This window comes from Plectropomus leopardus, chromosome 3, assembly GCF_026936395.1.
Source record: "Plectropomus leopardus strain MGB_pleo_1.0 chromosome 3, ASM2693639v1, whole genome shotgun sequence".
NCBI lineage: Eukaryota > Metazoa > Chordata > Actinopteri > Perciformes > Serranidae > Plectropomus > Plectropomus leopardus.
In genome coordinates this window covers 3,238,243-3,250,723 of record NC_142178.1, presented here as the reverse complement: position 1 = coordinate 3,250,723, position 12,481 = coordinate 3,238,243, and the positions used below count along the sequence as shown (strand labels likewise).

General features: G+C 39.0%; 1 pseudogene across 1 annotated transcript; it reads left to right on the top strand.

Annotated features, from left to right (window-relative positions):
* The first annotated feature begins 5,359 nt into the window (after positions 1-5,359).
* Positions 5,360-11,014, top strand: LOC121942008 (E3 ubiquitin/ISG15 ligase TRIM25-like; annotated as a pseudogene). Its single transcript, XR_015776167.1, has 3 exons — positions 5,360-6,218; positions 8,695-8,907; positions 9,548-11,014. The product of XR_015776167.1 is annotated as an E3 ubiquitin/ISG15 ligase TRIM25-like (transcript).
* Positions 11,015-12,481: the final 1,467 nt, after the last annotated feature.

Genomic DNA, 12,481 nt, shown 5'->3' with positions numbered 1-12,481 from the left:
GAACTAATTAAATGCATGAAACAAAATTCTAATTTCAAAAAAGATTTTTCCAGTATTTATCCTCTATCCATTCAGAGGTTGTTTGACACTCTTACTTATATTAGCAATTAATATTTGTAATTAATATTGATTCTGCTTTATCAGTTCAGTTAGCACACTTTCCAGGTAACACTGAAATTAAATCAAGTTCTAAGCAGATTATTGAACTGACCTCTGTGGCCATGTCTACCTAGTGAGAGGAAGTTTTAGGACAAAATATAAAAATACCCAGCAGACATATTACCACACATTCTTCAGTACTGATGGTTTAGGTTGGGGTTTTTTTAAGTTATATTCAGAAATTTTTTTTTATCAGATGAATCCCCTTCACAGATGTTGAAGTGGTAGATTGCAGATGTTTAACCATCATCATCACTTACTTACGATTTCACTTACACTATGACGAGATCTTTTCAGATGTGAAGAATAAATCCTGAAGATCATTTTATTCCTTATATTTCCCTTAAATGCATCAAAGAATATCCTAATCAGACTCATTCCTCTCTCTCCCCAGTATTTTTAATATTATATCAAAATTATGTCTCCTTTGAATATGCCTGAAAAAATCTTGTTTCCTTAAATTATACGTTTCTGTGAGTGTTAAAGTATCTTAAGACTTATTGGAGGATATTATACAATATGAAGTGATACCACTATAGTTGTGCTCTGTTTAAATCTATTATCTGATTCAGCTGGTATCCATTCAGTGTCATTTGTCACCATTGGTATTATTAGTGCAATATTTTCAAATTTCCAGTCTTCGAGTTCTTCATGTCAGATATTTAGAAGGACAGCAGTCCAGTTAGTCAGTTTGTCTAAATTTATAATATATTATTACTTAAAGGGGAACCACAATCATTTTCAAAATTCATGCATGTAATTCCGATGGTCTTAAAACAAGCAGAACACTGGCACTCTTAGCAAACTTCACTTATTAATAAGGGCATAAATGAATAGACAGGTGTGCGTTTTAGATAAGGAGCCATCATCAACTTAATGCTAATGATAAAAAAAAAAAAAACATTCTGTGGATCCACAAAACCTCACATTGGTTGTCTATGGAGCTGCTCCAATCTGTTACGCCGCTATGCTAACCTGGCTCATGCACTCTCATGAACCATTTAACACCTGGATCAGCATCAGGTAACGTGTTGCATTCAGATGCCTTTAACAAGCATTTAAACCTCTGAAACCTGAGAAAAAATATATATATATACACATACACAAATATATTAGCACTTTATTGAGGTCATTTTATTTATTTATTTTTTTTACCTTTTTTTGTCCTTATTTTCAGGTAATTTTCTTGAACCACTTTCAACATTTTCAGCCATTTCTTGTTAAGTTGCTCATCGCCCTCTTCCCATGTTTTGAAAACAAAGAAAAAATCAGGCCAGCTAACCAAAGGGTTAGCTAAGATTAGCAAGCCTGCAACCTCGTGTCTCTCTTTACATGGTGCAATAGACGTGAAACTGTTCTGAGCTTCTCTGGGTGAATGTAACCTCCCTGTTCTGAGGGGGGTTGAGTGTGGTCAGACTCACCATGAGGACAGCACTCATGCTTCTTAGTGATCAGCTCCTCTGGACCAGGTGACTCCACTGAACAACGCCACAGATGCCGCTCCATGGGTCTCTTTGGCCAGCTCGCTCTTTTGCTCGTTGTGTAACTGTTAACATTAAGCGTTGATGGTGGGGTACGTGCCAAAAGCTTTCTGTCTTTTTCCTCTTTGGACCCGACATTCTTCTGATATCTACTTCATGGCGTGCACCATGCTGACTCCACTCACCGCCCACCCGGGTGTGAGGTCAGCACAGATGCTGCCTTCTAAACTACACCCACATTTGCAAGACATAAATACACCAGGTCAAACTTTATACCCTGTGACATGACAGGTTTAAGAGTTTCCTCTGGGGTTTTTGGCTTTGACAGAAAGAAGCTCAACAAAGAAAGCTCACAAATATCAACTGAACATTCCAAGGCCAAAAAACTTGCTGGGATTCCGAATTTCGGTGGTGTTCCCCTTTAATGTAATCGCCATTGAATAAATTAATAGGTGTTTAATCAGTTTGTTTATTTGAAAAGGGACACACATGTTAATTGACATCAGTATAAAATACATAAGTGAATATGCCAGCGTTAACAGGACTGCTAATTTACAGGTAAATTACAGGTAGATTTTTTTTAAAAAGTGGCTTAAAATTAAAAAGGCAACTCAAACATAGCCAGAAAAGAGTTAAGACGTCACTGTATTAAAGGGGTAGTTCAGTTTTTTCTTAAGTTTGGAGAAGCAAGCTGGAGTCTGACATGGAAGCAATGTGCTGCTGTGAAGGCGTCAGCAACAAATACATTTTTACCACCTAAAAAAAAAAAAATCAATATCAGTAAGTACACACTGTACTGAGAGTATTTTCACTGCTTTTCTTCACTTTCACTGTGATTTGAGACAGGAAAATGAAGCAGTTACATCGCTCTCCACAAAGCTCCGTTGAGAACAACAGTGATTTAACTTGACTGAACACAGGAGCTGCTGATCTGCTGCTGCCTCCAACAGTTAGTTTGTGTTATGTGTGTCTATTTGGCATTTAACCTTTTAAAACCTCAACCAACTGTCTTGATTTCCTTCAAAAACATGGAAAAAATGGCAGTGAGCAACTTAAGAAATGGCCCAAAAATTAGCAAGAAATTAGAAAAAAAGTTACAAGAAAAGTACCTGAAATTAGCACAAAAAAAAGAGTAAAGAACAGAAAAATGACCTGACTAAGTAAAATACTAAAACTAAATTATAAATATCAATTAATTTTTTTTCTGTAACCTTCTTTTAAATATATTATAAATATAATTTATAATAAATTATAAATGCCATGTTTTTGGCAGACAACAAACTAATTTGCTTATGATTTACACGTTTAAATGCTTGTGAAAGGTGTCTCAAAGCAGCACAAGATAACTGACATCTGTCAAGGTCTTAAAAAGTTGTTCGGATTCAGTAAAGTCACACAACACAAACCAACTGATCAAAGCAGCGGTAGACCAGCAGCTCCTGAGTTCAGGGAGCTAAAATTATCATTTTTCTCAATGGAGTCTGGTGGCTTTGATGAGGGCATAGATGGGGAACTAAAGCTTTTGATAACTTTCCCATTTAAATGAGCAAGGTAAAGCCGTGAAAATACTCCCAACATAGTACACATTTAAAACTGTTTTTTTTTTTTTTTTGGCAGCTGAAATACATTTTGTTTCTGACCCCCACCACAGCAATGTGAAGGACAGAGGACAGGAATCAACCCAAATGCAGAAATCAGGCACAAAAAGCAAAGTTCAAGTTTAAAAATTTAATCCAAACACACACGGGAAGGCTAAACAGCAGCAACAGTGCAGGTTGGGAGCAGGCAGTTTGGCAAAAACCAGAGAAATCAGTCCAAAAGATCAAACACAAGGCAAACAGCAAGGAGGAGTCACACACACAGCAGAAAAACATGCAGACACTTACTGGTAAGAAAGACTGGAGTACAAGGCAAACTGGCAAACAGTTGAGTCAATGGGTAGGGTTAATATACAAGACAGCTGATGAAGTGATTGAAAGCAGGTCATGCAGAACAAAGGAAGGAGGGAACGCTCACAGAAACAAGGGGTGCAGTCTGAATTACATACTGATTCTTTTTACTTTTAGTGCGTATTACAACTGCCCTTGCAAAGTATGTACTGTTGTATGCAGTATGAACATATTACTTCTCCACAACACTCTTGTTTATTTATCTGTTACCATGGAGATAAAAGAAAACACCATTCGCAGTACTTGCCACAGAAGAGATCGACCCACAGAGCTCTGCTGTGGTTACATGGAAATGTACAGAGTTTAACTTGAAGATATATCTAAGTTAGATCTTTATTTTGAACATACCAACCAGCTGCCTATCAGCTTCCAATCCACTGCCAATCAGCTGCCAATCAGCTGCCATCTGTTTGCGGCTCAGTCGCTGTGCAGAGGATTGTGGGTATGAATAGCCAGAAAAGCATGCCGCTTTGCATGCTGCAAAATCTGCTGGAATGTAGTCTAGCATCCTGGTACTCTTGGCATACTGCATCTGACATACCAAATCTTTTTTTGGCATACTACATGCATACAGGTGAACTAGCACCTCCTGGTCACTGCCACAATGCCCTTGAGCAAGGCAGGGAACCCCCGACTGCTAAGGCATCTATCCATGGGCAGCCCCCTTGCTCTGATGTATCTCCAGTTAGTACATGTGTAGCTCCTGTTTGTGCATGTATGTGTAAATGACAACAGAATGAAAAATTTCACTGTGGGGATTAATAAAGGATATATTTAGAAAAATAAATAGAAAAAATATACAGTACGGTCATATGGGTAGTGGAACCCACCGAAGGAATACCAGGGTTGACAAAATAAAACAGGAAGTACAGAGTCCATGGTGGATTGTTGGATTGTTGCACAGCAGTACATCGCTTCTCGAAACTGGGGGCTCGCCCAACGCCATAAATACATTACACAAACTAACCTCACAACAGCAAAATGAAAATAATAATAGAGAAGTGCATATGTAGGCTGATCAAATACGCAAAATGTTAGAATCCACAATATATACAGTTATAACTTAAAAGTTAAAATTGATCTGCCACCGTGGATATTGCTACTGCGCAGACTCCAGCTTTCAAGGACATCACAAGATGACACTGCCGTATTCTGATATTTTCACCTCACTTCAGCATAATGGGGGTAAGAGGGAGCGTGTCATTCATCTTTATATATACAGTATGTACTTATGAAGAAGTAGTTTTTCCTGATTGTGTGCAGACTGCATGCAACAGTACATACGATGTAAGGGCAGCTGCAGTACCAGTAAAAAATAAAACAGGAAGTACAGAGTCCATGGTGGATAGTTTCACAGTAGTACATTTCTTAGCTTCTCTGTTGGAATCCAGCCTGCATCTCCACACCGGGGGTTCACCCAACACCACAAGTGCATTAGAAAATAAAGAATAACAATCCCTTTAGAAATGATTTTACTTTCACAGAGTTATTGAAGTGTGACAAAACATGCTACCTGTTGCTTTTTAACACACTCAATATCACACTGTTATGCAAATGAGAGCCACCGGGGCCTCAGTATCATTTGATGGTTGTGTTGCGATCAAGAACAGAGGATTAAATTGTTGTACTTATAAAAGGACTCTCTCTCTCTCTCTCTCTCTCTCACACACACACACACACACACACACACACACACACACACAGTTATTTAGTTCAGTTGAGTCATGAGTTATCATGAGATAACACAGTTACTGCCTGTGAGCTGCTGTTGGCTGAACTAGAGGAAAAGGTCTCTGCAAATATTATGTGTGCTGTGGCTTATAGCCTACATTTATTGCAATGAGAAAAAAAAAATATCAGAAGGTTGATTGTATGCTGACATTTGACGTGTGATCCAAAAGGTTATGTTTGAACGTTTTTTTAACCCCAGTAGGGGGATTGGTATTCAATAGGAACACAGGGAGGAACATGAGGGTAATAAAGGAAAAATGTCAAGTTTCTCCCTCTCAGCATTATCCCAGGTTACATGATGGCCGACGTGGACCAGAGTCCGTTTTCTCTGGTGAGTCTGGAGGACGAGCTGACCTGCAGCATCTGTCTGAGCACCTTTGACTGTCCGGTGACCATCCCCTGCGGACACAACTTCTGCCAGGACTGCCTCCTGGCCACCTGGAAGGACTCGTACAGCTGTCCTCAGTGTCGGACCCACTTCTCCACCAAACCGGAGCTGAAGAAAAACACGGTCCTCAGCACCGTGGTGGAGACCTTCAACATGAGGACGAGCAGGGGCGAGGCCGGCAGGGGGGCACAGGAGACCAAAGACCAGAGACAGCAGGATGTCATTCGCTGTGACACCTGTATGGAAGCTGAAGCGTCCCAGACCTGCCTCACCTGCATGGCCTCTTTCTGTGACGAGCACCTGCGACCTCACCGGGAAAACCCCACATTTCGTCTCCACCAGCTGAGTGCACCTGTGGGCGACCTGTCGGAGCGGATGTGCCCGGACCACCACAAGCTGATGGAGCTGTTCTGCAGCCAACATGGCCGACCCATCTGCAGCCTCTGCCTCCAGCAGCTCCACAAAGGCTGCTCCTTCATGTCTCCTGAGGAGCAGAGGAACCAGAAAGAGGTGTGTGTGTGTGTGTGTGTCTGTGTGTGTGTGTGTGTCTGTGTGTGTGTGTGTGTGTGTGTGTGTGTATGTGGACTGTCACTGCATTTTCTGTCATTTCTGTCATAAATAACAAGGTATCATGTGTTAATGGGTAAGCGTTAGAGGTTTGTTGGATTAGCACAGAGCCAGGCTAGCTGTTTCCCAAGTTTTTCTTTGCTTGTTCTAAATTGGCAGCAGGTGGCAAATTTGGGGGCTGAAAAATGAAAAGTGCCCAAACTGCTGTTCCTCTAATTGGCCACTTGAGGCTGGCTACAGAAGCCAGTTGCTCCACATCAGTGTTGCTAGATGTACAATAATTATTGTATTTGTACGATAGTTTTGCCCTCTGTATGATGTCCGATCAGTAATTCCAAAACGGCGGTAATGTAGGATAATTTGACCGTTGTGACGCTTACAATAAGCACTTAGTTTAGTATGGCCATCTCATTTTAACTGCTTTCCTGGCTCCTACATCTTTGTTTACGCGTCACCTCTCACGTGATCTCCCGACAGCCAATCCCGTTTGGTAGAGGCCATATTTGGGTCACGTTCATGGAGCACACGCCACTGCCGTTTGTTTTTGTAAACACTCGGCTGCTGTGGGCTGAGCTGTGTAGATTGAGAAATAGCTTCTCTCTGAAGCAATGGGTAAATTTGTAGATGTGTCAGCAAGTCGTTTAAATTCTTGCTTACTGAAATAATACATTTAACCTATTCATTCTTGTGATTGTGACTGATCATTTTTCTCAGAATACGATAATTTTGATCCTCAATCTGGCAACTCTGATCCCCATTAACCCCCATGTTATAACGTCCAACTTTACAGCAAAAACAAAGTTGTTTACAGCCTGCTGCAACAAACTGTTTTGGGCGGGTGAGTCTTTTTTTTATGAGTCACCCTTTTTACATTTGATCAAGGTCCAAAGTTGCACATGTTCAGCTCCAACCTCTCATCCTCTCTCATCCTCTCTCATTCAAATATGGTCCCTTTTGGCTCCAAAAACACTGAGATGGCAATAGCCCAAAAGCTGAATTTGAGAATCCACAACATCATTATTTATAAACCAGTTGGCTGCTGACTTCTATTACATACTGAACTGACCTAGTGGTGATTTTAATCCTCCCAGGTAACTCTTGCCAATAAAGCAAGTAATAGTTTTTCCGAAAATGTCAAACTACTCTAGTTTATTATCCGCCGGTTCTGACAACCCAATCTAGTCCAGGCAGCTATTGAGGAAATGAATAACTTAGAACATTAAAACATAAAACTTAAAACTTAACATACGGACAATACATGAGAAACTCAATTAATCCTAGTGTCCCAGGAATTAGTTCTTCTCTTGTCTCAAAGTCAATGGGTTTTTGTTAGATGACGGAAATATGGTCTGAGATTCGCACCAGTTTAACAGACTTTTACAATTTGTTCTATATGAGATAAAATTCATCGGTAAATATTCACAAAAGTTTAAAGTTTCATGCAAGAAGCATTGATGTGTGAACGGCCCCATGGAAAGCACTGTTTACAAATGCCAAGTCAAGTCTATTTTATTTATTAAACCCATTATCACACATCCAAATCTGCCTCAGATGGCTTTGCAGCACACAACATCCTTCTGTCCTTAGACCCTCACAGCAGAGAAGGAAAAACTCTCCCCAAAAAACCTTTAATGTGGGAAAAAATGGCAGAAGCTTTAGGAGGAGCGACTGAGGAGAGATCCCTTTTCCTGAACAGACAGATAGATGTCATAATGAAAAATAAAATTACAGTAGCATATGACACGAAGCATGTGCAGAAAGAATGCAGCCAGAGATGAATCAGCTTAATCGTTGACATGATACAAAGTTTCTTTTGATCAGTTTATGAAAAGGTTTAAACTCCTCCTCTGCAACCGATTGAAATTTGAATTGGTTTGGGCCTATTTAAGCTAACTGAGGTTTTTATATAGATCATATTTTATCTGTTTGGACTTTTTAACCTATTCTAATCAGATTAGTAGGCTCCATGTAAACGTGCCTACTAATATCAACAATAAAATAACATATAACAATGGTAGTAAAAATACAAATATGAATATTAGATCTTCCATTGAGGCTGTTGTGAACAGGTGAACAGGGTCTGCACCAAACAAAGCACAGTTCTCCCTGGACTGAAGCCATGTTTCCTTCCTGTCTTTGTAGTTTGAGCTCCGGGACAAGTTGGGTTTGCTGGACAGGAAGATTGAGAAGACTAATGCTATTTTGTTTCAAATGAATGACATGCAGAGCAAGCTGAAGGTTATTTTCATCGATTGCATTTCCTGATTTTTACAAGAACTGGAGACAAATTAATTAGTGATTGATTTTTAAATGTGAAGGCAATTACATCATGTCAGTTTGTTTATCTACTTACTTGCTTCTGTATTTATTTCTTATATGTCTCCCTCGTGGTTCTCGGGATGCTGCCACCAAAAGGAAGACAGCATTGGCAGCTGTGTATCAGCAGATGCGGGATATGTTGGCCCAGGATGAACGCGAGGCCCAACATGAGGTTGACCGCGAGCTGGAGGTCGGCCAGATGAAAGTTCAGGACCTCATGAAGAGGTTGACTGAGAATACAGAGAAGATGACAAAAGCCTGGGAAGATGTCAACAGTCTGCTGAGTCAGTCCCAAAGCCTGGCCTTTCTGCAGGTGGGATGAACGTTGTCACAGTAAGATGAAGTCTGGGAGGGTGAAAATTAGGGAAATCAGGGTTTAGCCTAAAAACAAATAGTATGCCCAGAGCATATTTACAGCCATGTTATGTAAGACTTGGGAAAAAACATCCCATGAATCCTTTGAAACCTGAGCAAATTGGCTTGTTTTCATTAAAAAAAGAGAAAGAAAACGAGCTACAAAAGAAGAAATGACCCCCAAATTAGCAAGAAGTTAGTAAAAAGTGACAATTAGTAAAAATGAATAAATAAAAAAAGAAAAAGAAAGTACTAAAACAAAGAAGGAAAACAAGAAAATGCTTAATTAATAATACATAATTGTGATTATGTAGATTTATATAGATTATTATATTATATAGATTTTTTTTTTTAATTCCCTAAACTTTTAAAAAATATTTTTTTCTAAATCTACTAATTTCTTGTAATTTGTGGAACATTTTAACCAAGTTGCTCATTGCCCATTTCCCCATATTTTTGAAAGAAATTCCACCAATTTGCTCACAGATCAAATGTTTTAATACTTGTGAAAGGTGCCTGAAAGCAGCACAAGAAAAATGATTCAGCTCCAGTTTTAAAAGAGTTACTTGTATTTGTTTTTTGCTCTTTATTCCTAACAGGCTACATTTGATCTGCCTCGGGCAGTAAAGGTTGATCCTTTCTGCCCTCTAATCACTCTGGACTCCAAGAAGGTGACAGCAACATAGAGCTTTGCTGCTGAAGGAGCAGCTGACAGAGATCCTCAAACAGCCTGTCGAGGACAGACTACCTATGCTTAAACCAGGTGAATGTGCAGATACATTTTAATGGGAGATATCATATATTTGGAGACATTATATGAAATTATAATGAAGCTAGCTACATCCAAATCAACACTGACATTGATGCATCTGGTGATTTTGTGTCATGTGTTGACATACTGAAATTTGGTGACACTTTCTATGAAGCCCATGTCTATAATGCATATTGTTATAAAGTATTTTGAATATTTATAAATGCTTATAACTATATTCACACTATAACTCATTATCAAATGTTCATAATTCATTATAGACATTGGCATTACAGTGAGTTATGATTATTTTTATAAAGCATTATAAATAACTATGAGTGCTTCTTATACAGCGCTATAGAGGCATTATAACACATCATAAGTATGTTCAGAATGAGTAATAATGCATTATAGTCATTGGCATCATAGAAAGTGTACCTAAAGGGTACCTAAAGTAGACTTAATTGTAGCTGTGTTTTGTAGTGGTGGACTAACTGTTTAACTGTCTGGGTATTAAAAAAAAAACCCATAAACCTGAAACAACCCTTGATGTTCTACCTGGATGTTCTAATTGCAGTCTGTTTACCATTCACGTACTGGAGTAGTACTGGATCTCAGCCGGAATATGGTATGTTCATTTCTATGAAGGTTCCTATAATGGGTCCTTAATGGGTTTCCATTAACCCTCAAATTGCACAAATTTAAATTGTGACTATAAAATATGCCTAATGGAAACACATACATTTAAAAAAAAAAAAGCCATATTTTGCAAAACTGCAATGGAAACACTTTTTTGTCTTCTATATGTCACATGATGCTATGACTACGCACTTAGGAAAGATCGTTGATGTAGTTTGTTGCCATTGGATGGCGATCCCTTAGCTCTGCATCCCATGTGACAAGATGTGACCAGTTGGTGCAGTACGACTGAGTACTATTTTACATTGGTTTCAATTGGGGGTCAACAGATCATCGGCCTGGGTGATTAGGGTTGATATTTGGCATTATCTTATCGGCATTTTATTTTAATAATCCATGATAAAAGTAATGAATTATAAATTGCAAAGAAGGTGTCAGCATGGGAGTAACTTTTACTTTGTAAGAACTCAGGAAGCCATTTTTATTTCAATTTTCACTTGACTTAAAGTAAAAAAAAGTTGTTGGGAACTTTCTGTATATGATATTGAAAGTTTCAATTTAGATTAAACATTTGTAAAAAGCATTTAAGACAAAGTTTTGTCATATTTTAAATTCTATAAATTCTATAAATATTGACAGAAATATTTTCATTTTTTAATTAAATAATTTAAATGCTTTTTGGTTCCGAATATTGGTTATTTGTCTCATTAACTACTAAAAATCACTCTTAGTATTGGCCCTGAAAAAACAACATCGCTCAATCCCTAGTTTCAATCGTAGTGAGGGACTGGAACTATTACTTTTATAAAACACAATTCAACAAGCATTTTGAAAGACACAACTCTTTGCTGGTGATAAAACAGTAATGGGTGCACAAAATGTTTTCTTGTGTAACCTTCTGTTTCACGAGTACCAGAGCCTGCAGAGCAGAAAAGACCACCCAGTTTCCACAGTCCAGCTCGTCCATCAGTTCAGCCGATATTCCAGCCCATCCCTGTACCTGTTTATATCGGGTCACATGCAGGCTGGAATCCACCCCCGCATCCACCAAGCTCTTACAGGGGTCCTCCATCTACTGCAGGACAAAAGACGAGTAAGTACGATATAAATGTACACACACACACACACACACACACACACACACACACACACAATGAAATTGTTATATTTATTATACACATTATTATTAGACATTTAAAATGACGTTGAGGTGAAACAATGGGATGCCAGCAACACTTCAACTGCACAAATCTTCATGGTGATTTCATAAATTCTCTTCTTCCTAAACTTGTGCCATCAGAATCATTTGAAAGATGCTATAATCAAAAGAATATTCTACACATTCATTTAAATTTAGCATGTTTTGTGGACTAGCAACTCATCCTACTCTCAACTTTTTCTATGTGTGAGTGCTGTCCTGCGAGTTCTTTAATGAAGCAATAGGAGAAGATATCCGGTTTCAGTATTTTATTAAGCAGTGAAGGAATAAAATTACAGAGCTGTGGGTCAACTCTTCCTTTCCCTGACCAGCAACAAAAGCATGTCAGTTCACGAAGTCTGACTACCTGTCTCTCCCTGACCCAGTACTTTTAAGTGTTACATGAGTCATTGTGCACGCAGGGCGCTGTCCTTCCTCATTGGCTGTCTCAGTTTTCTTCTTCTCCACTCTTGCATCTGCCCCGTGCTTATCTGGCTCCACACCGAATTCCTGATAAAACTGAACTCCCCTTTCCTCTGGTCTTTTTCACTTCTGCAAAGTAAACACATTCTTTGTTATACAATTGCAACACCATAGTTCTTTTAAAGCACAGCCACAACTTCACATCTTCTTTAAGATTAAATGAGATTAATGACTTAAGCATACCTGTAGCCCAACACGTGTAACCAGGATTTATCCAAGGGGATAAGCATGAATTGAGCTGAATGTAGAAGACCAACCAGCCCAACATCTTAGCTCAAAGTGTTCACCCAAAACAGCATTCAACTGTACACTACTGCCAGTGAAGGAAGACAGGCTCTTCTGCAGGATGGCACCATCAGCGGAGGATGGACAACGCAGCACTCAAGATCCCAGAGACAGCATCAGAAAAATTAACAAAAAGTGGACTCCCTGCTCCAAGGTCTGGCAAGTAACAGTAATAAA